The 12,359-nt window shown below is 46.4% G+C and overlaps 1 pseudogene; it reads right to left on the bottom strand.

Moving 5' to 3' along the window:
* Window positions 1–377: 377 nt before the first annotated feature.
* Window positions 378–2,001, bottom strand: LOC142855374 (stress-70 protein, mitochondrial pseudogene; annotated as a pseudogene).
* Between the last annotated feature and the right edge of the window lie 10,358 nt (window positions 2,002–12,359).

The following is a 12,359-nucleotide window of genomic DNA, read 5'->3' as shown; positions in this document are numbered from 1 at the left end:
AGAACACATAATACACAGCTATTCAGAGTTTATTCTTCCTACTTAAAGCATCTTCAAGTACACATATGCCTTTATACATACAAATACATCCTCAGTACTGTTTACATGACGCTGGAGAGGTGGCGACAATGTTAGGAAAATCCATTTAGGAGAACAATTTCTAGTGAGTTCCTAGGTGGAATTTGGAATTATGGCTGCCCCTGTCTGATGAAAATATGAATAACTCTGATGCTCAATTGCTCCAGCCTGTGTCACTAAAGATTTTTATGGGTAGTGGGGGCGCACGCCTTTAATCCCAGCACTAGAGAGGCAGATTCAGATGGATCTCTCAGTTCCATGCCAGGTGGTCTACAGAACAAGTTCCAGGACAACCAGGGCTACACAGAGAAACCCTTAAGCCATATTAACTGATTCCACACGTTTCTTAATCCATCAGAAGACTGGATCACAATCTGTTGTTCATGGCCCATTCCTTTATCTTTGGCAGAAACGTGTACAATACCATTGGCATCAATGTCAAATGTAACTTCAATTTGAGGGACTTCATGAGGGGCTGGGGAATTCCAACCAAAGTGAACTGTCCTAGGAGTTTGTTGTCTGCAGCATCTCTCGCTCTCCCTGAGACACTTTAATCTCTACTTTAGTTTGTCCCTCAGCGGTGGGAGAAAATACCTGTCTCTCTTTGGTTGGAATAGTGGTGTTCCTATTAATAAGTTCCATAAAGACTCATCCCAGAGTTTCAATACCCAGAGAGGGGAGTGACATCCAGGAGCAACACATCTGTGACATCACCAGCCAGCACACCTCCCTGAATGGCAGCTTCCATGGCTACAGCCTCATCAGGATTTACAGCTCTACTCGGGGCTCTACCAAAAATATCTTGCACAGTCTGCTTAACCTTGGGCATCTTCATCATGTCCCCAACCAGAATCCCTTCTCTTATGTCACGCTGGCTGACGTCTGCATCTTGCATAGCTTTCTGACACGGAGCAATAGTTCTCTTGATTAGATCTGCGGCGATGCCTTCTGAGTGTGGGTTAGCTTTCTATTCAAATGCTTGGGTACAGAAGCATCCATTATAAGAAGTGTCAATTTATGTCAGTCTCCACAGATGAGGCGAGTTCACGCTTAGCCTTTTCAGCAGCTTCCCGAACCCTTTGAAGTGCCAGGTTGTCTTTGGTGAAGTCAACCCCTCTCCCTCTTGAACTTCCTCTTGACAATGTGCTGTAACAAAGCTTGGTCAAAGTCGTCACCGCCTGAGGAAGCATCCCCACTGGTGGAGTTCACCTCGAACATTCCTTCCACAATTTCCAGGATCGAAATGTCAAAGGTTCCACCACCTAAACCATACACAGCTGTGACTTTTTCTTCAGATTTGTCCAGACCATATGCCAGGGCAGCAGCTGTAAGTTCATTAACCACTCGAAGTACACTTAGCCCAGCTATCTGGCCAGCATCCTTAGTGGCCTGTCGCTGTGAGTCATTGAAATGAGCAGGGACCGTGATCACAGCATTTTTTTTCTGTGTGACCCGAGTACTTTTCAGCAGTCTCATCTTCATCAACACAAATGCTCCATTCTGACTAGGAGAAGAGTTTCCCATGAGCCTCAACCCAGGCATCACCATTAGAGCACAATTTTAAAGGGAACATTTTTGGTGACTTTCTGTACATCAGGGTCATCATAGCAACTCCCAATCAGACACTTGGTAGCATAGAAGGTGTTGTTTGGGTTGGTGATAGCCTGTCGCTTTGCTGGCATGCCAACAAGTTTTTCTCCAGCTTCTGTAAAGGCAGAAGGCGTAGTTCTGGTACTTTGAGCAGTCTGCAGGACCTTTGCTTGTCTCCCCTCTATAACCACCATACAGGAGTTGGCAGTACTCAAATCAATACCCACAACTACACCTTTGCTTGCCACTGATCTGATGACAGGCGGCCACCAAACTCCAGGAGGCTGCGGTGTCCACGAGAAGTTCGGCTGCGGCTCTGCTGGCGCTTATCATGGCAGCTGGACAGAGGGGACACGAGAGCAGAGAACAAACACCCCACAGGTCCTGAGCTGCCACTGTGGTCTTCTTAAGGAGGAAGGGTTCAGGCAGTTCACGCTCTGTGACTGACAGTGGACTATGTATGCCTTTAGGTCTGCTTGCCATTTCCCTTTCCCCACTTCTCCTTCCCCATTGCCCTCACCTTCCTAAGAGTCACCAAGGGTCTTATATAACAGAGCGGTCTCACTACCGGGTAAGACTCCACCCACAATGCACCTGGTGCAGCTTTGATCGTGGGCAGTCACACACTCTTCCTGCACAGTTGCCCATAGATGGCACTATGAATGGAGATGGAGCAGAACTGAGGGGTGGGGTGTGGCGTGCCAGTCACCTTCTGCTGCTGCGACAAGATGCCTGAGCTAATCCACTGAGATGGGGAGAGGTTATTTTGGCTCACAGTCTCAGAGGAGCCAGTCTGTGGTTTGATCCTGTGGCATCACAGCGCATCACAGGGTGGATGCGTGGGAGAGAGCAGAGTAGAGAAGAGGCTGGGGTTACAGTCCCCCTTTAAGGGCACACTGCAGTTAGGTCACCTCTCCTTCAGATTCCACCACTTCCCAATAGCACCATAAGACGGTGACCAAGCCTTTAATATAGAGGGACACTAACAAATCACAGTGTCCAAAAGGAAAAGACTGCAGATGACAGATGCATCCAAATATCCAACAATCACACTACAAGACAAAACCAACATGAAACAGGTAAATTAGTTTTAATGATACATTTTCTTAAATGCCACAGGCCAAATTATTATTTGGCTGTGCATGCAGAATAAAAATAGAGGCAATCCCCCCTCAATCTGCACTAGGCTTTCAAATCTGGTGTGTATTTTACATCGACAGCAGAACTCACGAAACTATGGTGCCACGTGGTCAGTGGCTTGTATAGCAGCTCTCACTCTGCTAGATCAGCCCTCTGTGATCATGAGTTGTGCTGTGTGTGGGCACCCAGCCTAGGTCGGATGGTGAGGTGGAATTGAAGGGCTGAGTCCACCTTTGTGAGGTTGTATGGTTTGCAGAGCACACAACACAGTGTCTCTACCTTACTGTGCACCACTCAGAAGGGTCCCTGTATTAGTCAAGGTTCTCCAGGGGGAGCATTATTTACAGAAAAATATATATTACAAAGGGGATTGATTAGATTGGGGTACACACTTTGTGTTAGATAGCCCAATGATAGTTATCTGTTAGAGAGGCTGAGACCCCAGGAGCTGCTCAGTTCTTATAGCTGGATGTCTCAGCAGTTCCAGTTTGGTGTTGAAGGCTTGGAGGGACCCCAGAGAGCCACAGGTGTCCAGATCATGGTGGAAGGCTGAGGCAGGAGGGTGCTGATATTGGCAAAGAAAGGATGGCATTGCCAGGTGATGGTGGTGTACACCTTTAATCCCAGCACTCGGGAGGCAGAGGCAGGCAGGTCTCTCAGTTTGAGGCCAGCCTGGTCTACAGAGTGAGTTCCAGGACAGGCTCCATAGCTACTGAGAAACCCTGTCTCAAAAAACAAATAAAACAACAAACAGAGTGGATGGCATTGACAGCAGCAGCAGCAGCAGCAACAAAGCAGATGCACTCACAAGCAGGGAGCAAAGGCTGGTAGGCAAAAGCAACATCTCTGTCGTTCATGACTCTTTATAGGTAGGCTACAGCCAGAAGCTGCCACCTATTCTAATGGAGGTTCTTACCCCTCAGTTAATTGCTCCAAGATGCATCCCCACAGATCTGCGTGGAGATTAGTTGGTCCCAGCTTCAGTCAGGTTGACAACCAGATTGATCATCACAGGCACTGTTTTTGTTGGTGATGGTGAGGAGTGGGGTGAGGGTGGGGACAGAGGTTTTCAAATAAGGAAACCCATTTGAAGCATTTGGCTTACTTCCCTGAAGCCAGGTATTGAGGAAATGATGGAGCTGGGACAGAGATTCATGGCTCCCGTCTCAGCTACCTTCTTGCCACCTGGAACATGAGGGTTAGAATCAGCTGGCCTCCAGTGCTCTTGTCCACTTTGACACTGACGTGGGTGTTTATACTGCCTCTGGTGCACGTGCATGTGATGTCAGGTCTGGCGGGAAGTCTTTTGTGTTCACAGCCACTGTGAACTTGGGCTCTGCCTTCCCATAGCTTTGGTGTTTGGCTGCAGGAGTGACTAATGATAAAAGCGTAAAACAAGTGGCCCGCCATCCAGAGACCTCTGCCAAGTCTCGTATGGCTAAGTCCCAGCAGTTATAAATAATAAAATAATGGCATCATTCTCCTCTGCTATCCAATATGGTGCGATAGGAAAATAAACCGCATCTCTTCCCCAAGTCCCAGCTATGTTTGATGTTGTTTTCTTTCTCGTCGATGTGTTTTTCTCAGTTGCTTCAACACGATGAGCTGCGTTCCTGTCAGTTTTACCCCAGCGTTCTGCAGAGGAAACGTTGTTTAGTTAACTGATGGGTACCTTTCGTTGGCTTTCCTGATTGTGCAGAAGCTCAAACATGGTGGAAATTTAATTGTCCTGACCCTGAAGCTCCACACCTGTGTAAGTGTGGGTGCCTTTGAATACTTTGATGCTGGGCCCCTGAGCCCCTAAAATATCAGTCTAGGAGAGTGGGCGTGGACATGACACTCGATGGGAGATATGCGTTCTGATGAGACAGCGCCCACGCTTCAGTTTGATTTAAACGATTTCACACATGGTTTGCTTATTTAAAAAGACACCAGTTTTATCATCCAGACCAAGCGTGTGTTTCTTCATATGGGTCATTTGCACTACTGCCTTTGAATGTTTGTGAGGAGCTAGGCTTGCCTTGGTACTGCCAGGTCAGAACCCTGGGTTTCTGCAGAAGGCTTGTTTGTCCAATGAACTACATTCAAGAGCAGATATGTTTTGGGACCAGGAGGTTTAAGGGGAGAAATAAGTTCCTGTGGCAATGCTATGCCAGACATAGACAAGCACACACGTGTCTTTCACAGTGCCGGAATTTATTAAATAAAAAATTCTCAAATTTCAACCCTTTCAGTGACTACAATTCACCAGATAATTTCTCCTACCCTTGTAACCTGGGCAAGGCAAAGGGAAGTTCCTTTATTCAATCTTGATTTATTTTTATTTTTTTAAAGACAGGGTCTCACTATGTAGCCTTATCTCGCCTAGAACTCACCATGTAGACAAGGCTAGCCTTAAACTCACAGATATCTGCTTGGCTATGTTTCTCAAATGCTTGGACTAGAGGCATGACCCACCACTTCTGACTTTTTATTCAAGTGTAAATTACCGATATCTTATATCTCATATCACATACACAAAGTAAGTATACCTATAGACATCCATATATGTGGTTTACGTGGATATAAGTTAGCTAGATTTTCCCTGGAGTACATAAGGAATGGGGTTGTAGAGGTGTTAATACAGCATGGATTGGGAAAGAAAATCTCATTTTTGTGGAGAAAGACGGAGGCAGCTGCAGGGTCAAATGGGTTGAACCTAGTTTAGAGCAGGACACACTGGGACCAGGTCCAGATGGGCAAGCAGGTAGCCATGGGCAAGGAGGCTGTGTCAACCATTAGAGACCAAGCTGAAGCCCCAGGGATAGACAGGAGTCCTCTGCCTGTCAGCTCTTGGCACATCAAGCATCAGATGATGGGTTGGGGCGAGGCCATTGCCTTCACAATGCTAAGTAGCGACCATTTTATGGGGTCTAGACAAAGGGATGATACCTTTTCCAAAGGCTGGTGTATTAGATAAGTTACTAGACCTGGTCTCCTTGATGGGATTTTAATAGCCCATGTGCTCCTGCAGTCTCAAGTCTCCAGATCTATTGCTAGGGCAACACCCTTTCTACTCCCAGGAATGAGTCGTCATTCTGATCCGTGTGGGTTGTACTGGGCAGGAGGTGGTATCTGTGGCCACACTTGGGCTACTGCCCTCCCTCAAAATGGAAGAAAAAGTTTGTTATAGAGTCCCTCAGAGTAAGGAACAGTCTGAAAAGGCATGGTTTTCCACACTGTGGAGGAACTCAGAGTAGGGCATAGCCTGCTCTCAACAGATAACATGACCTGTCTAACTTTATAGCATGTGAGAGGCATTGTACCTTGGCTTTCCAGGGGAGGGTGAGCTCAGGGCACAGGCAGGCTCAGTGAAGAGGTACTGGGTGTGAGCTGCTGCTCACATCACTTAGCTCCCTCCTCTTGGCATAGTCTCTGCCTGAGTCCAGACAGGGTAAGCTGGGTCCACATTGCTCCCCACCCCTAACTTCCACTCCTCTTCCCCTCCCCTCCCTACCCCTACCTTCCGCTCCTGTCCCCTTCTCTTCCCATCTCCTCCCTTCCCCCCCCTCCTCTTTTCTCCATTTAGCCATTGAGGAAAAGATGGAGACACTAAAGCTTACTAGTCTCTTTGGCCAGAGGTTGCCATACGGGAGAGAGCAGAGCAACCCTGTCTTCTCAGAAGTTGAAGCCACTTCTCATCTCTCTCATTTTCAGCACAGGAGCAACCCATGGCTCTGCCTCCTACCCTATCAGTGGCATGAAGCTTTGTTCTGTATCCATGGAAACCCCACCAAAAAGGCTTTGTATTTAGGATTTGCTGAAGGTCAGTCAAGTTGAAAAGGTTTTGAAGACCTTACAAACCACACAGCCGAGTTAGCGAACCCAAAGAAGCAAAGGAAACTGACAGAGAGGGTATTCTTTTCAAACAGTGGAATATTTTCCCTTGGAAATGAAAGCATTTTTCAAAGGGCATGCTCATTGTGTAAATGGTTTATAAAAGGTAACGTTTAAAACGCAATCCCTCTGGTCTTGTCAGCAGCGGATGATAGGCATGGTGGTTTTGAGGTAATTCATCAAAGACTCTTGGATCTGGTTGCAGCTCCTGTTTATAATCTAAAGAGACACACTTGCTAAGGCTTGCTCTTTGTCCAGCAGTTGGATAGAGATCCTTGGTGTAGGGGTGTTTCAGGTCTATGCTGCGTCGTTTTATGTCAACTTGACATAAGTCATCTAAAGTCATCTGAGAGAATGGGACCTCAAGAAAATGCCCCTCCTCACCCTAAGATCCAGCAGCAGGGCATTTTCTTAATTAGTGACTGATGGCGGGGGTGGGCAGCCCATTGCGGGAGGTGCCATCCCTGGGCTGGAGGTCCTGTGTTCTATAAGAAATCAGGCTGAGCAAGCCATGGGGAGCAAGCCAGTAAGCAGTACCCCTCCATGGCCTCTGCATCAGCTCCTGCCTCCAGGTCCTGTCCTCTTTGAGTTCCTGTCCTGGCTTCCTTAGATGAAGGACTGCAGTGTGGAAGTGTAAACTGAATAAATGCTTTCTTCCTCAACTTGCTTTTTGGTCTTTGTGTTTCACTGTAGCAACAGTGACCTTAACTAAGATGAGGTCTGAAAGACGACATGCTCAGATGGGAGAGGATGAAAACAGCTCTCCCATCCTTTGAATGGGTCTTATCCCGAGACCCTGATGGGAGTGGAAAGGGTGGAGAGAGGATATATGGACAGGCTTCTTAACTTTGCATCCCAGTCAGCCCCAGGCTTTAGGCAAGAATTAAATGAGAAAGTCCTGTCTCAGAGGGCCATCCTGACCCAGTGAGCCACGTTTACATGCTGTCCAGACTGAGGTCTGGCACATCTCAAGGGTTCTGCCCACAAGTGTTGTGTTTATCCACACAGTGACTGCTCCTCTTCTGTCCCCACATTTTGCCCTCCCCGTGAGCATGGGAAGACCACAGATTACTGAGAGCATAAGGATGTCAGTAAGTCTCAAATGGGTCTCATAGGGAATGACTGCCTTTCATGGCACAAGGAGAAATCTGTGGGGGTTAAAGAAAGAATGGGAGGTCCCAGGCTTTCATTAGGATCAAATGAGGAAATCTACCCACAAGATAGGTCTGGGGCTTTTAGAAGATGCCCAAGAGTGGCATCTGTCACTCATTTGGTCCTTGTGGGAGAAGACTCTTCTGGTGTAGGAATTGAATACAGGGCCACAAGCCAGCTAGACAAATGCTCTGCCATTGAGATATATCTTTAGCCAAAGGGTTACTATTCTCTATTTAAAATTTTCACTGACGTTCCTGTGTGTGTCTCTGTGTGACTGCATATACCATGTGTGTGCAGATACCCTCCGAGGTCAGAAGACGGCACCAGAGTCCTTGGAGCTGGGGTTACAGGTAGTTGGGAGCCACTGTCTGTGGGCCCTGGTAGCAGAACTCCGGTCCTCTCCAGGAGCAGGAAGTGCTTTTAACTGTTGCGCCGTTGCTCAAGCCCCATGGTTACTCTTTTTAGTGAGTTATTTTGCAATGAAAATTTCGACTGGTGTTTACAGCTTTCTTTTCACCCACCCCTCTCACAGGATGGCGAGTTTTGTGAGATTCTTTAGGCAAGGGTGGCTTAATGCAAGATTGTTTGTGTTAAGGGCTTCCTGCAGGATTTTAGGTCTATTAAAAGCCTGTCCACAGCTGCTGTTTTGCGAGTCCATATGTTGAGAAATTTCTGTGTAGGTGTGTTATCCTGTGCTTCCTAAGTCCCACTTGGCATTTTATTGTCAATGATTATGGCTTCTGAAGAAATTATATACATACATGCATGCAAGAACCCCACAAATGATGTGGAAATTTTTCATATAAATCGCTTAAAATCTTCCAAGCCAAGCCTTACCTTCTCCGGTCTTAATGGTCTCCTTGCAGGTGGTGTGACCCATTTGCACCACCCTGGCCCTTCACAGTAAAACCGTATGTAATGAGTTTCAGGAACCGCATGGAATTGGTTTTCTTTCCATGCTCCTGTGCTCACCCTTAACCTGCAAATACTAATTTCTATCTGTGATTTGGCTTTTCTTACTTTTCTCATAAACTCGTGGGAGATGACAGATCTTTGGTTTGGTGGGTTTACGTGGTCAGTGAAGAATCCTCCTCTTTCTCCTGACTACCGGTGCTCAGGCACAGCAGGGAATCCCCTCATTATCTTTAGGGCAACTGTGTGGAATGAGTGATAAATCAGCACAGAGTCTGAGCCACACGGCCGGCTAATGATGCTGAAGGTGATCAGGACAGCCACACGGTGCCCTGGCAGCTGTAGCAGGGCTCCTGGATTCTTTCATCTGATGAGACAGGATGAGGAAGCCTCTGCCTTCGGTGTGAAGATAGCGGTCAGGGCTCCCCTCGGAGAGAACATAACTCACTTCCTGGGAGACTTGGGATGTATCACTGACTTCTTGTTCCTGAAGTATGTTACTTTGCTAGGTCACTGCCTCCAAAAAGGTCCTTGGTCTTTCCTTCAGCCAATGAAAACAAGATGTAACCTCCAAGGCTGGCTGAGACCTCACCTGCAAGCCTGTGCTGTTTTACAATGTTGCTTTGCCAGGCTCTGCACCCAGCCTGCCTACCAGGAAGCTACACGTATGCTCCCAAGCTCCCTTTATTCATATATATATATGTTTAGTGACGCAGATTTGATTTTTCTTTTTCTCCAGATTTTAGGTGATAAGCTCACTTTCCTGGGTTAAGACTAAAAGTCTGTTTTATAAACCATCTGTATGACATTTAAAATATTTTTCTGGTGTTTATTCATTACACACAGTGATGAGTCTCATGCTGATGTCATCCAAGAACATCATGACCTTTGACCATGTTCAGCCCATGTTCTCTCCCTGCCCCCACAACTAGTCCCGTCCCCACAACTGTATTTCCATTGTGTGTGTGTGTATGTGTAATTTTATGTATATGCATGGAACCTAGGATCTACATGAGAGAAAATGGAATATTTGTCTTTCTCAATCTGGGAAATTACTCCTCTCTCTCTCTCTCTCTCTCTCTCTCTCTCTCTCTCTCTCTCTCTCCTCTGATTTTCTATGTAGCCCAGGCTAACCTTGAGCTCCTGATCCTTTTGTTTCTACCTCTCACACGCTAGGGTTGTGCCCCATTTATGCAATGCTCGGGACTATGCCCAGGGCTTTGTGTGTGCTAGACAAGTACTCTGACAACTGAACTCAACTGCTAGCTTTAGGATCTATTTCGGAGGTTTCCTCTCTACTGTCCTCATTAGAGACAGGACCAGAGTTGTAGAGAGGCTGCCAGCCCTTTGCGGGTCCCCATCTGCTTCTTGTGTGACCTGACCAGGGCCAATTGCTAAGGACGAGCTTGTTGGTATGCTGGCTTGCACACACATCTCTCGACATCCTCATGTTCTGGAAAAAAAGATTAAGCAGGAGGGGTCTTCCAGTACTCAGAACCCTGTCACTAGAAGATCAACGGCAGATTCCATTTTTGGAAGCCCCTGTGTTGCTTATTTCTAGACTAAATGAGGAATGATTGTATATTAGGTAAAGGAATGATGGGAAATTCCTTCTCTGGAGTCTGAGAGCAATTGATGCTATTGCATTAATGCAAACCCAGGGACTTTTTGCAGACCACTGGGGTGAGGCCCATTGGCTGGGCTTACTGCTTGCATCCTCTCTCTGGCTGGCTTCAGCAAAGGGCATAGTCATACATCTCACAGTGGAGTGTTGCCCAGGGTGTCTTGTTATTTTTGAAGCATGTTTAGCGTTAGTTCTTTTGGCCCAATTACAGACAGTATCTGGGAAGAAAAGACGATTTCCTTATGAAATAGTTCCGAATGAACACAGAGCACGTGAAAGGAGGGCCAGCTCCTCAGAAGAGATCCAAGGTTATCTTGGATAAAAAAGATAGAAGCAGCAAGAACACATTAATACAAATATTGGACTTTATATTTGAAAAGATTTATTTTTCTTGATTTATATATATATTTGCATGTGTGTGTTGGGAGAGGGGAAGTCTGGGTCATCAGATTCCCCTAGAGCTGTGGCCACTAGCCGGGCCATGTGAGTGCTGGTGACAGATCTCAAGTCATGTCTAAGAACAGTATATGCTCTTCGCTGTCAAACCATCCCTCCAATCAAATGATGATTTTTGTTATATTATCTATGTCAGACAATGCCAAAAGAACCCCAAAAGGAAGTTTGTTATGCAGATGAACTCAAGTTTTGATAGTACATGGCCTAGAACAGCAATGTAAGTTCCTAGGGCACATTCTTGGGGTGCCTGACACACTCTTTCAGTGCGAGTCCTTGTTCAGAAACCTAGGTGATAAGAGGCAATATAAGGGCCTCATCTATCAAACCATTCATCTCTGTCCGAAGGATGCTTATGGAATGAGAACGGAAGCTGCCTGACATCACCTGCTTAATTTATAGCTGCATTAAAATGCCCGACTCATAATAGTCTCTCTGTGAAGATCTTCCTGAGGCATCCTCCCCTCCAGTTCATCAGTGGCTGCTGTCTGCTGGGACGTGGGCTCCTGGGGGTGTTTCACGAGTGCCTGGAGCTCTCACTATAGCTTTGGGGGAGGGTCGTAGGATGGTGAGAGGTAGCAGGTTCCTCTGTGAGTGAGAGACAGATGGACCAGCCCATGTGATCCACTGGGCAGGGAGTACCCGGGGTGGATGGATGGGTGGACACCGAGACCCTGAACAGGTCCTGTGTTGTAGACATTCCTCATCGCGTGTCACATGTACTTAAAGAAGTGACCCGTCCATGCTTATCATGTAGTATTCTGAAAATGAAAACAAAAAATAGTCTGCTTAGTTTTTAGGTCAAAGGTCATATTGAAATGCCTTCTGGGAGTCTGTGAATTCACATGATCAAGGGGAATCATGATCACTTATCCACACACCCAGGTTAGCACCTTCGCTCTCAATAATGTGCGTAAGTAGTTTTAAACTCATGCAATCACTCAGAAATTATGCTTACAGAGTATCTGGTATCAGCAGGCAAACCTCTTCTGCTGAACGAATAACCTAAGGTATCCCCAATACAAAGCAAGCTACAAAACTAAGTCCTTTCGACCCCAAAGGCTCATGGTCAGACACTTTTTTTTTCTCGCCACCCTTTCCCTGTTCCAGTTGGTACCTACAGTAATGCTTCAAGAATATACATATAAATTAAAATATGACTGGATTAAAGAAAAAGGTGTGTTTCTATGGTGACCCCAGACATGTCTGGTGTCTAGTACTGGGCATACTCTAGAGGAGGAGAGTGGTCATGGAGGCAGTGATGGCACTGTGGATGTGAAGTTCATGACAATATGTTGAATCAATATTCTACAAAAAGCAATTGGGTATCTGAACTACAGATTTGATTCTTCGGGGGCTGCTCAGGAGTGGGTCTAAAGACTTACCATATTAACTTCACTGGTCATACAACAATGAAAGAAGCAAAATGTGACTAAAGTTAGTCACCTCTGTGTAAACAGAGTAGAGACATCTCGTGGGTTGGTTTATGACCTTCTTAGACTTTGATTTCTGGCTTCTTAAGGTCCGCTGG

The sequence above is a fragment of the Microtus pennsylvanicus genome, chromosome 8, assembly GCF_037038515.1.
Source record: "Microtus pennsylvanicus isolate mMicPen1 chromosome 8, mMicPen1.hap1, whole genome shotgun sequence".
In the NCBI taxonomy this organism is placed as follows: Eukaryota; Metazoa; Chordata; class Mammalia; order Rodentia; family Cricetidae; genus Microtus; species Microtus pennsylvanicus.
Note: the sequence above shows the minus strand (reverse complement) of the source record. Positions and strands in the feature narration are given on the sequence as shown.